Below are 12,199 nucleotides of genomic sequence, written 5' to 3' on the forward strand. Positions count from 1 at the left end.
CCTTTGATTCCTTCCTGTATTGCACCACTTATGAAGTAAGAGCAACTTGCACTGTGAACTCCCTCGTTCTGAGCTAAAGAATAAAATAAGTTAGAGCAAAGAGTCTCGCAGAACTGTTTTACAGTTTGCTTGCAGTGTTGAGTTACGTTCACTTCAATGTCTGATTCCAAGCGTGCCCGTATGCAAAATTGTGCATTTCACTGGTATTTCACGATGGGACCTAATCCTAAATACGAACAACATTACAGACAGTTTTGGGAATCCTGTCCTCAGTTAAAAGTGTGGTTACGTTCTGTTGAAAATGCCCCTACAACTGACTACTATAGTTACTGCAAGTGCAAAATTTTAAAAAATTAACAGACATTAAAAAAACATTCTATCGAAACGAACTTTAAACTTACCACATATGATTATGAAGTGTGGTCTTTGTCATTCATCGCAGTTAAAAAAAAAAATGAAACCTCCTATGTGACAGAGGAGACGTCGCCGAGAAATATCAACTTTCTACTTCGAGAAACATACAACTGGTATTCTCATTATTCTAAGCGCCGAGCAATGTACAGGATATTTAGGATATTTATAAAACATTAAAAGAAGGGGAGGAACCTTTGAAAATTCCATCTGTGCATGAGACGCTATGGTGTTCTGTTGAGCCGGTTGTTACAAGAATATTGTCACATTGGGAAGAAATGAACCTTCACTTTCAAATTGTCAGATCTAAAGAAAACTGCTACGTGTCAGAAATGATGTACGACATGTATTGCGAATGAATGAATAAGTTATACATGTGAAACTTCCTGGCAGATTAAAACTGTGTGCTGGACCGAGGCTTGGACTCGGGACCTTTGCCTTTCGCGGGATCAGTTGGTAGAGCACTTGTTCGCGAAAGGCAAAGGTCCTGAGTTCGAGTCTCGGTCCGACACACAGTTTTAATCTGCCAGGAAGTTTCATATCAGTGCACACTCCGGTGTAGAGTGAAACCTCATTCTAGAAGCTGTATTTGTGTTATTTAAAACCAGTAGTACAGGAAGTGCAAAAGACAACGAAGGCTTTTGAAAGTGAGAACGTTGACCCTACAAAATTACTTTAGGAACTGACAAATCTCATACAGTAAATAAGTAGGACAATTATAATACCCACAGAGAAAGTAGATATCTTGATAAGTGATACTGATTCGTATGTAGCTCCTAAACCATATATGGGGTATGAATTTGACAAAATGATTTCAGAAATTAAACTCAGTCGTGAAACTAAAAATCTCCGTCTTGAATGGTGCATAGATTTCACACTAAAGGTCACTAAAGAACTACGAAACAGGCTTTATAGTGACATTCACATCCTGAAAAAACTAACGTAATCTCTGTAATCGAGATTCTCAAGTGTCTTAAAGAACCGATTACTGAATTAACTTAAGTACATGGTTATTCTAAGCTGGAGGTAATTGAATTCATCATTAGTCAGTGGAGGAATATCAGTTTCATAAAATGGTGAAACCCTAGTAATGCAGTGAGTTTTTGGGCTGAAGTAGGTGCTTATAAAGATTCCATAGGGATGAATTCCTTTCAAGAGCTGTGGTGCCTCGCAATTAAAGTGTTAAGGCCCCTCCGTTCAAATGTGGGAGTGGGTTTTCAGTCAAACAGCATTGTGAAATCAAAATTGCGTAATAGGTTGAATATCGATACTCTGAACTCGTTTCTTCCATTAAGAAGTGCGCTACAGCACATAGGAAAGTGTTGTCAATCATATGAGCCACTTGACTGAAGTTTGTAGGTACAATGTCAAGTTACGCCAGACATTCTGCTGCTGGTACATTTTTAAAATTTAGGATATTTTGATTAAAAACGGCGACTTTTCAAAAGGCTTTTGCGAATTTTCGCTACACTTTCTCCCATTTAGTGGAGAACTCCATATTAGCTGGTTTTGATACCACTGATATTCAACTTTATTGTATCTTTTCACGGAATGAGTACACAATTCTGCTTTGAATGGTGTCGTTTCCTGTTACTGAGTGCCATACATTTTACAGTTGCTTACAGAGTACAGATGTAGATGTAGACGCAGTATTATTCATTAGAGCGCTGTTCCTCGCAAATCCTAAAAATACGCAAATGATTTCACGCATTATCAACAGCTATCACCGTTTAGCAAAAGTCAATGAAAATTTCGGTCGCCTCCAGTAAAAGCGAGAGTACGAAAAATGAATGGGAACAAAAATGATATAGAATACGAGCAATGTAGTTATAATGCATTTAAATCAAGCAGTTCACACGTGGATTCGTATACAGGATCAAGTAGACATGAGCCCACAGAATACCATGCGACAGAACCAGGTTCTGTTTTACATAAAACAAAAATAAATACGGCATCAATTACCCCACCCAGTATTACGAACGATAGCAAAAATTAACCATAATACGAGCAATATATTTATATAATTCAGATTCAAATTCATACTCAAATAAGGTCGTAATGAGGAACATAATTTCCACTTGATAACACCACGTGGCCGCAACTGGAATATTAAACTTCGTGTTCTGCCTTACGGCTGAGAGGTCCACAGCATGAGCGTCTAGGGAAGTGATTCTAGTGGTGGTTTCTCGTTGCCTTCCACTGATGTTGATCAAATGATAATAAGGACAACACAACACCCAATCCCTGAGCGGAGAAAATCTCCGACAGAGCCGGGAATCGAACCGTGGCCCCTTGGCGTGACAGACCGCCGCGCTGACCGCTCAGCTATAGAGGCGGACATTGGAATGTTGGATTATAAAAATAAAAAAAATAAAAAAAAAATTACGATCTACTAGTCGTAGTTCGGAAAACAAGAATAATATTATCGCCCCAGATTTTCCTGAATTTGTTCACTGCCAGGCTACTCGGAGCGTTACTGTCGTTCTCTCTTTCTATATCGTAAAGGTCCCTGTAAACGTGCGACTTATTTGTCAAACGCACCCTCTTTCAGCCGCAGAGTTGTCAAGGAAGCCAGTAGACGTGCAAACAAAGTTTGTGAGTTTAACCTAACTTTTAAGCAGACGCTGTTCGTGTTCGTGAGTATTTTGACAGTAAGGAGAATGGCAGCAAATGCAGAGAAAGCAGCCCTGTCTTTGAGTTTGTCAATGTGCCTAAGAAGAAGAAGAAGAAGAAGAAGAAAACAAGATGCTGCTCCAGGGAACGGGTTAAAATAACAGTGATTTACCTATAAAAATCTGATAAAGGAAACATTACTCTTAGAACTCGATGATTACATCAACTTTCTTCGAAGGGACAAAGAAACTTTAAAAAAATTGTTAAGGCCCTACTAAAAGAGAAAACTTCTCTGTCAAATTCGTTACGGATGGGTGAAACAAGCTGTATACGTAGCAAGAAAGCCTGAAAATTGAACCATACTTTTGAAGCAGAGGTTTTTCGTGTGTGATGTGTTTTGGGAATGGCTACAAATGCAGATAAAGCATCTCTTAACATTGATTGTGGCACTGTGTTTAAAGAAGAACAGTTAGAAGAAAACAAGGCACTTGTCGAGGGAATTGTTTAAAATAAAAGAGAAATATTGACGTGGAAACCCGTTAATGGAAACGTTACACTCGGAACCTGATGTTTACATCAGTTTCTGCGGATGGACAGTGAAACGTTTAATACCAGTAACGTGTTTAAGAGTTACTTCGCCCTCACGTTGAAAAATAAGACACAAGACAATGATAGTTCATTAAAATGCCACAGCGGGGGAGCATATAGCCCACATCGCCCGTAGAAGAACCGGAGAATTTCGATATGTTTTGTTTCATTGCATACCCGCTTGGCCGACCCGTGTGGCCGAGCCGTTCTAGGTGCTTCAGGCTGGAACCGCGCGACCGCTACGGTCGCAGGTTCGAATCCTGCCTCGGGCATGGATGTGTGTGATGTCCTTAGGTTAGTTAGATTTAAGTAGTTCTAAGTTCTAGGGGACTCACGACCTCAGATGTTAACTCCCATAGTGCTCAGAGTCATTTGAACCATTTGAACCATACCCGCTTGTACATCATGCGTTAAGTGTCGGTTTTTGTTCATAATCTCTTTCTGCGTAATGTATGGCTGAGAAGGATGTTATACCTCTACCATTTTGGTAACAGTCAGCGCTGTTTTGTTCTGATTCTTGTTCGTAGTTTCCGTAGTTGTAGAAACTCGCCATATAGTGAGATAAATTGTAGTGAAACAATTTTCCACGATGCATATGCAGCAAAACATCGACACAAACAATGTCTTTCATCTTGTGAAACTTCCCGTCGAAAAGTTTCTCGCAATCGTGTTCAAACACAATCCATGTTTGACAAACAAGTCGAACAGCAGCGCACACGGGCAAATATTTGACAAGCATAGTTATGTTTGGCTAAATGTTTGATCGTTAGGGGGACCTTTACTTGTGATGTTTTGGTGTTCCGTGGTGTGGCCGTCGCTCGGAGCGAACGGCGCATATTTGTGTTTGTTCGGCGAGAGTCGGCGGCAGCGCAGCGGCGCTCGGCGGACCACGTGACGCAGCCAAGGTCGGTGCGCGGAGTGGTGGGGCGGGGCGCCGCTTTTAGCCGGGCGGTGGTGTGCCGGTGCCGGAGCCGGAGCTGGGGCACGCGGCCATTGATTCTCCCAGGACAGGAGTGGACGCGAGCAACAGCACGCCACCGCCACAGCCGGGGTCAGTTCCGCGCGCCCGGGCAGCCGCTGGCCGCTTGGCACGCGCCGGGCCCCGGCCGTGGGCGGGCGGCCGCGCCTCCAGATACACGGGGCACCTGTCGCCCCGACCGGCCGCCATTCCGGTTACTCTACTCACTGCTCCTCTAGTTCTCTACTTCTTTTAAACGAATCAATAATGATTTCACGCAGTGACACTGAATCATACAAGGCGTTCTTTTTAAATAAGGTTCGCTTTTTAATAATAAGAATAAGATTACTGCGAATTTCGTTAAAATATACTTTTGCCCGCATTCTACACAATATTAACTACTTTTCTACATAATTTACATTGTAGTTGAAACTTTTTTTTTGAGAGTCGTCAGTCTTCTGACTGGTTTAATGCGACCCGCCACCCTACGTACTCATTTGTTGTGTTGTTCCTGCAGAAGGCCACTGTGCCAGGGTGGCGTTGGTTAGCCCATCTGCCTCATGAGCGCGACATCTGGTTCGAATCCCGGTCCTGATATAAAGTTTCATTTGCCGCTTCAGTCTGCATATACAGCGTTGTCCATTGATGGTGACCGGGCCAAATATTCCACGAAATAAGCATCAAACGAAAAAACTACAAAGAACGAAACTCGTCTGGCTTAATGGGAGAAACCAGATGGCGCTATTGAGTTCTCATAGGTCAAAGGGATATCAACTGCCTTTTTCTAAATAGGAACTCCCATTTTTTGTTACATATTCGTGTAGTACGTAAAGAAATATGAATGTTTTAGTTGGACCACTTTCTTCGCTTTGTGATAGATGGCGCTGTAATAGTCACAAACGTATAAGTATGTGGTATCAAGTAACATTCCTCCAGTGCGGACGGTATTTGCTTCGTGATACATTACCCGTGTTAAAATGGACCGTTTACCAATTGCGGAAAAGGTCGATATCGTCTTGATGTGTGCCTATTGTGATCAAAATGCCCAACGGGCGTGTGCTATGTATGCTGCTCGGTATCCTGGACGACATCATCCAAGCGTCCGGACCGTTCGCCGGATAGTTACTTTATTTAAGGAAACAGGAAGTGTTCAGCCACATGTGAAACGTCAACCACGACCTGCAACAACTGTTGATACCCAAGTAGGTGTTTTAGCTGCTGTCGCGACTAATCCGCACATCAGTAACAGACAAAATGTGCGAGAATCGGGAATTTCAAAATCGCCCGTGTTAAGAATGCTACATCAACATCGATTGCACCCGTAACATATTACTATGCACCAGGAATTGCACGGCGACGACTTTGAACGTCGTGTACAGTTCTGCCACTGGGCACAAGATTTTTTGCACGTGTTCTATTTAGCGACGAAGCGTCATTCACCAACAGCGGTAACGTAAACCGGCATGATATGCACTACTGGGCAACGGAAAATCCACGATGGCTGCGACAAGTGGAACATCAGCAACCTTAGCGGGTTAATGTATGGTGCGGCATTATGGGAGGAAAGATAATTGGCCCCCATTTTATCTATGGCAATCCAAATGGTGCGATGTATGCTGATTTCCCACGTAATGTTCTACCGATGTTACTACAAGACTGCATGACAGAATGGCGATGTACTTCCAACATGATGGATGTCCGGCACATAGCTTGCGTGCGGTTGAAGCAGTGTTAAATAGCACATTTCATGATAGGTGGATTTGTCGTCGAAGCACCATACCATGGCCCGCACGTTCATCGGATCTAGCGTCCCCGGATTTGTTTCTGTCGGAAAGTTGAAGGATATTTGCTGTCATGATCCACCGACAACGCCTGACAACATGCGTCAGCGCATTGCCAATGCATGTGCGAACATTACGGAAGGCGAAGTACTCGCTGTTGAGAGGAATGTCGTTACACGTATTGCCAAATGCATTGAGGTTGACGGACATCATTTTGAGCATTTATTGCATTAATATGGTATTTACAGGTAATCACGCTGTAACAGCATGCGTTCTCAGAAATAATAAGTTCACAAAGGTACATGTATCACATTGAAACAACTGAAATAAAATGTTCAAACGTATCTCCATTCTGTATTTTAACTTAAAAAACCTACCTGTTACCAACTGTTCGTCTAAAATTGCGAGCCATATGTTTGTGACTATTACAGCGCCATCTATCAGAAAGCGAAAAAAGTGGTCCAACTAAAACATTCATATTTCTTTACGTACTACACGAATATGTAATAAAAATGGGGGTTTCTATTTTAAAAAACGCAGTTGATATCCGTTTGACCTATGGCAGGGCGATCTAGCGGATCAACCATGGTTTCCCCCTTCAAGCTAGACAAGTTTCGTTCTTTGTAGTTTTTTTAGTTTGACGCTTATTTCGTGAGATATTTGGCCCGGTCACGATCAATGGACCACCCTGTATACATTATAGATGTTTGAGACTTAAAGACATCTCTGGACCCGTGTAGTTTCAGTTGATTAACGCACCGATGTCTGGATTTCAGGTTGAATCCACTGTTTCGTTCGATACTGCGGTGCTACTTCAGTACAGTTGGAGAGCCTCTGCAATGCTCTTCGAGTTTAGGAGAGTACCGAGTATACTGAAGCACGAATGGGAATTTGGATTGAGGAGGGAGGCGTGCTAGAATACCCCGTGCAGTTGGGCAAGGCCACTGTGCGGGGGTAGTGCAGTGGTCGGCGCATCTGCCTGTTGAGCTGGACACCCAGGTTAATACCAGTCTTGCTACATTCATTCTTCGGTGCATATTAACATCGAACATGTCTGATACGGCCGGTCGCTGTGGTTGAGCGCTTCTAGGCGCTTCAGTCCGTAACCGAGCTGCTGCTACGGTCGCAGGTTCGAATCCTGACTCGGGCATGGATATGTGTGATGTCCTTAGGTCAGTTAGGTTTAAGTAGTTCTAAGTCTAGGGGATTGATGACCTCAAATGTTAAGACCCATAGAGCTTAGAGCCATTCGAACCATTTTTGTCTGATGTAGTCGAATTAAGTCGGGTGATGCTGAGGGAATTAGATTAGGAAATGAGACACTTAAAGTAGTAAAGGAGTTTTGCTATTTGGGGAGCAAAATAACTGATGATGGTCGAAGTAGAGAGGATATAAAATGTAGACTGGCAATGGCAAGAAGAGCGTTTCTGAAGAAGAGAAATTTGTTAACATCGAGCATAGATTTAAGTGCCGGGAAGTCGCTTCTCAAAGTATTTGTATGGAGTATAGCCACGTATGGAAGTGAAACATGGACGATAAACAGTTTGGACAAGAAGAGAATAGAAGATTTCGAAATGTGGTGCTACAGAATAATGCTGAAGATTAGATGGGTAGTTCACGTAACTAATAAGAAGGTATTGAATAGAATTGGGGAGAAGAGGAGTTTGTGCCACAACTTGACAAGAAGAAGGGACCGGTTGGTAGGACATGTTCTGAGGCATCAAGGGATCACAAATTTAGCATTGGAGGGCAGCGTGGAGAGTAAAAATCTTAGAGGGAGACCAAGAGATGAATATACTAAGCAGATTCATAAGGATGTAGGTTGCAGTAAGTACTGGGAGATGAAGAAGTTTGCACAGGATAGAGTAGCATGGAGAGCTGCATCAAACCAGTCTCAGGACTGAAGACCACAACAACAACAACGTGAAAAGGTTACTGGAACCACGTACAGCAGTTTCAGTTGATGGAAGTGTTATGCTCTTTGATGAACCCACTTTCAAAATTATGGCCCAGTGAAGCGTCATAACGTGAATCACGCCACAGAAAATGCTAAGTGGGTACGTCACGTCCATCGTCAATGTGTGTTATGATATATTTGGAGATGAAATGATGGGCCCAAAATACTTCGCAGCTTCTCCTACATGTGAGATGTATCGACTTTTAACGTCGACAACTTAGGTGCTCTTCTAGAAAATATAAGTCTAAACAGAGGTAACCCTATGTGGTGTAACCTCCCCGCAAATAGTATTGTTAAATATGAATGCAAATTGGAGCCAAATGTAAACTCCCCACAAAATTGTTAAATGATGATTGACCAAAAACCACACAACAATATTAATTAGATAATGAACCATGAACCGTATCTAACATCTCAACAGAAATAATTAAACCTGATAAATTGTATAAGGGCAGCAGCGCTGACATTCGGCCCTGTGAAATAATTAAACCTGATAAATTTTATAAGGACAGCAGCGCTGACCTTCGGCCCTGTATTCTGAATAAAAAGCAAAAATTCTTACCTCAATAAAAAACTGCATCTATATCTGCTCTTATTTATCGACCCAGCTTCGTGCAATGCTGGCGTATATTTAATTTTGATTCTTGGAGGAAATGCATAGGAAATATTCTTTAAATTGAAATGAATGTTTTTCTTTAAAAGAGTTACTTTATAAAAAATTATTATGGGGGCATTTTTTTAACAAATTAATTACAATTAACATACATTACTAGATGTGCGCAATGCTGCGTCTTTACCTTCTACAACAATACATATCGTCCCGAATCGTGACCAGAGTCGCGAGAAGAGCACGCCGCCGACGCATGCCGACTTCTGCTCAGTACAACCGTCCACTCGCTACTACTGCTGCCGACTGACTACTACTGCAGACAGACTCCGACTCGCCACACACAACTATTCCTGCCGACTCGCTACATGCTACTACTGACAGAGTACAACTGAACACTCGCGCGGTCAAGCGCAGACTAGCAACGATAAATAACTCTCTGGTCAGAGATTCTGTCATGCCTCGCCATCGCCGGTAATGAATACATACGTGTTTCATAACCCTCCACTGGGGGGTGGGGGGGAATTTGGCAGCGATGGTGAGTCATTTGGACTTGCCATGAGCAACAAATTTTTGTTAACTAACTAACTTTACAATCACAGAATATGTACATATATATAGGTGCAGAACATGAAATGAAATATAGTGCACATGCACTGACTACAGAACATATCAGCAAATGACAAAATATATATACAATGAGGTCAAAACATATTCACAAATGGCAAAAGTGCACACGCACAGTAGTACAGAACATATCAGCAAATCACAAAATGTATAGGCCATGAATACAAATCATGATAACAAAATGATTTTTACTATGTTACAAGAATTAGGATAGGAAAGGGAAGGATTGCATCATGGTTGTAGCACTTTAGGTTGCACAGCTGCACTGAAAGTCCATATCTTTCTACAGAAGCACAACACCAAGTGAGACAATCTGAAGTTCTTTTCCCAGAAGTATTAATCAGCGTAGCCAAGACACTGAAATGTCGTAGTAATATTCCATGTTACTTTTTGGTAGTACATTAGGTACACCAAACAGTGGGACCATAATAGCATCTCCATCGCTCACGGTGGCGGACAGCATGTCGTGTCAACACCACGTTCTTGTAAGGTACACCAACGTAGAATTAGTGCAAAACCAAATATAGTGCTCCATGATCATGAGGATATACAGGACAAACGGATATTGCAGTAATTTCAGGTAATTAGGTCAGAAGGTGAAGGACATTAAGTCATATACTAGTCTTCATTGTGAATTACACTAATAGTTGGTGGCACTCTTTGCCCAGTTATTGAACATTTCTGTACTATGTATGTAGTATTACAGAATAATGTTCATGAATCGTTTTACACAGAACATTGGCACTCATTGCCTAATTATAAAGCATCAGAAGTCATCATTGAAAACAGGAGCTAATAAATGACATAGTATTACAGAATAATGTTCATGAGTCGTTTTAGAGAGAACATTGGCACTCATTGCCTGATTATAAACCATCAGAAGTCATCATTGAAAACAGGAGCTAATAAATGACATAGTATTACAGAATAATGTACATAAATCGTTTTGCAGAGAACATTGGCACTCATTGCCTAATTATAAACCATCAGAAGTCATCATTGAAAACAAGAGCTAAAAAATGACATAGTATTACAGAATAATGTTCATCAGTCGTTTTACAGAGAACATTGGCACTCATTGCCTAATTATAAACCATCAGAAGTCATAATTGAAAACAGGATCTAATAAATGACATAGTATTACAGAATAATGTTCATCAGTCGTTTTACAGAGAACATTGGCACTCATTAATAAATGACATAGTATTACAGAATAATGTTCATCAGTCGTTTTACAGAGAACATTGGCACTCATTGCCTAATTATAAACCATCAGAAGTCATCATTGAAAACATGAGCTAATAAATGGCATAGTACTACAGAATAATGTTTATGAGTCGTTTTACAGAGAACATTGGCACTCATTGCCTAATTATAAAGCATCATATATATATATATATATATATATATATATATATATATATATATATATATTAAGCAATTCATTGCGTTGGGTAATTACTGAAGAATGAAAATATTTGCTTTTGAGTTGTTGCTGCAAATCATGATGTGTAATGTCATTCGTCATGAGTCAGCTGTAGCAAGATTATGTAACAAGTAGAGTATATGTAATCACATTTATAAATGACGTAGGTTTAATGAACAACTGCTTATAGCACATTAATTTCATAAATAATTTCTCCTGCAAAATACAATAATGGATTATTAAACTGAAAGAAGGAACGCATTTTATGCTGAAAAGTAGTGACCTTCGAATTAACAGGTAGTGAAATGTGTATAAAAAATGTGTTCCCTAGCTGTCCTTTTCAAAACCTTCAGTCATCATACTATGCAATATAACACATACTGTCAAAACGAACTGCAACAAACACTTAAATAACTACATAGCATCTCCTAACTAACAGCAAATATATAAACTTCATCATTATTTTCATCTGCAAAGAAAAACTTCATTATCCATATCACCATAACTCCATTATTATCATCACCTGTAAAGAAAAACTTTATTATCCATAGTAGCATACTCTTCATCATTATTCATCACCATTCATTATCATCTGCAAAAAAGTCACTTCATTATTCATTATACGACTATTCCTTATTTCTAACATATTTCATCACTAAAACTAAGATGTGTAGTTCTGTCTGACAGCCTGCATCAATCGCCTTGTATTCTGAAAGAAAAAGTTAGTTAAGACTGCTATTCTACGATGTGTATAGTATATTCTTGTTAATGTTTGTTAATCCTGATCCATTTACTCTTCATCACAAAGTATTGTATCCTCTTTCGTTCATTCCGAAGGTGCAATTCTCATTTCTGTTTAATTTATTTCGTTTATACGTTATTTCTTTCTGAAAAAGATGAACAAAGATTAATGTCTTGCATTTAAATCATATACTCATTAAATAAAAACTGATTTATAGTAGCATAATTGAGCATACAGCACAGCTTGACAGAAAACGAAATATGTTAAAAACATAGATAGTGTTCAGAGGCAAAAATGTACCCAGTGTATCACAATGTAGCAGCAAAAAAAAAAGAAGTAAAGTAGTCACGATGTTGAGATATCATAAGGCAAAAATGTCAAAGTCAACTGGTGTTTGCTATATCTTAACTATTTCATAGTGCATACAAACAAAACAGGAAAGCAATCGTACATACAAAAAAAATGGAAAATATGTATACGGTCTGATAT

This window comes from Schistocerca piceifrons, chromosome 5 (genome assembly GCF_021461385.2).
Source record: "Schistocerca piceifrons isolate TAMUIC-IGC-003096 chromosome 5, iqSchPice1.1, whole genome shotgun sequence".
In the NCBI taxonomy this organism is placed as follows: domain Eukaryota; kingdom Metazoa; phylum Arthropoda; class Insecta; order Orthoptera; family Acrididae; genus Schistocerca; species Schistocerca piceifrons.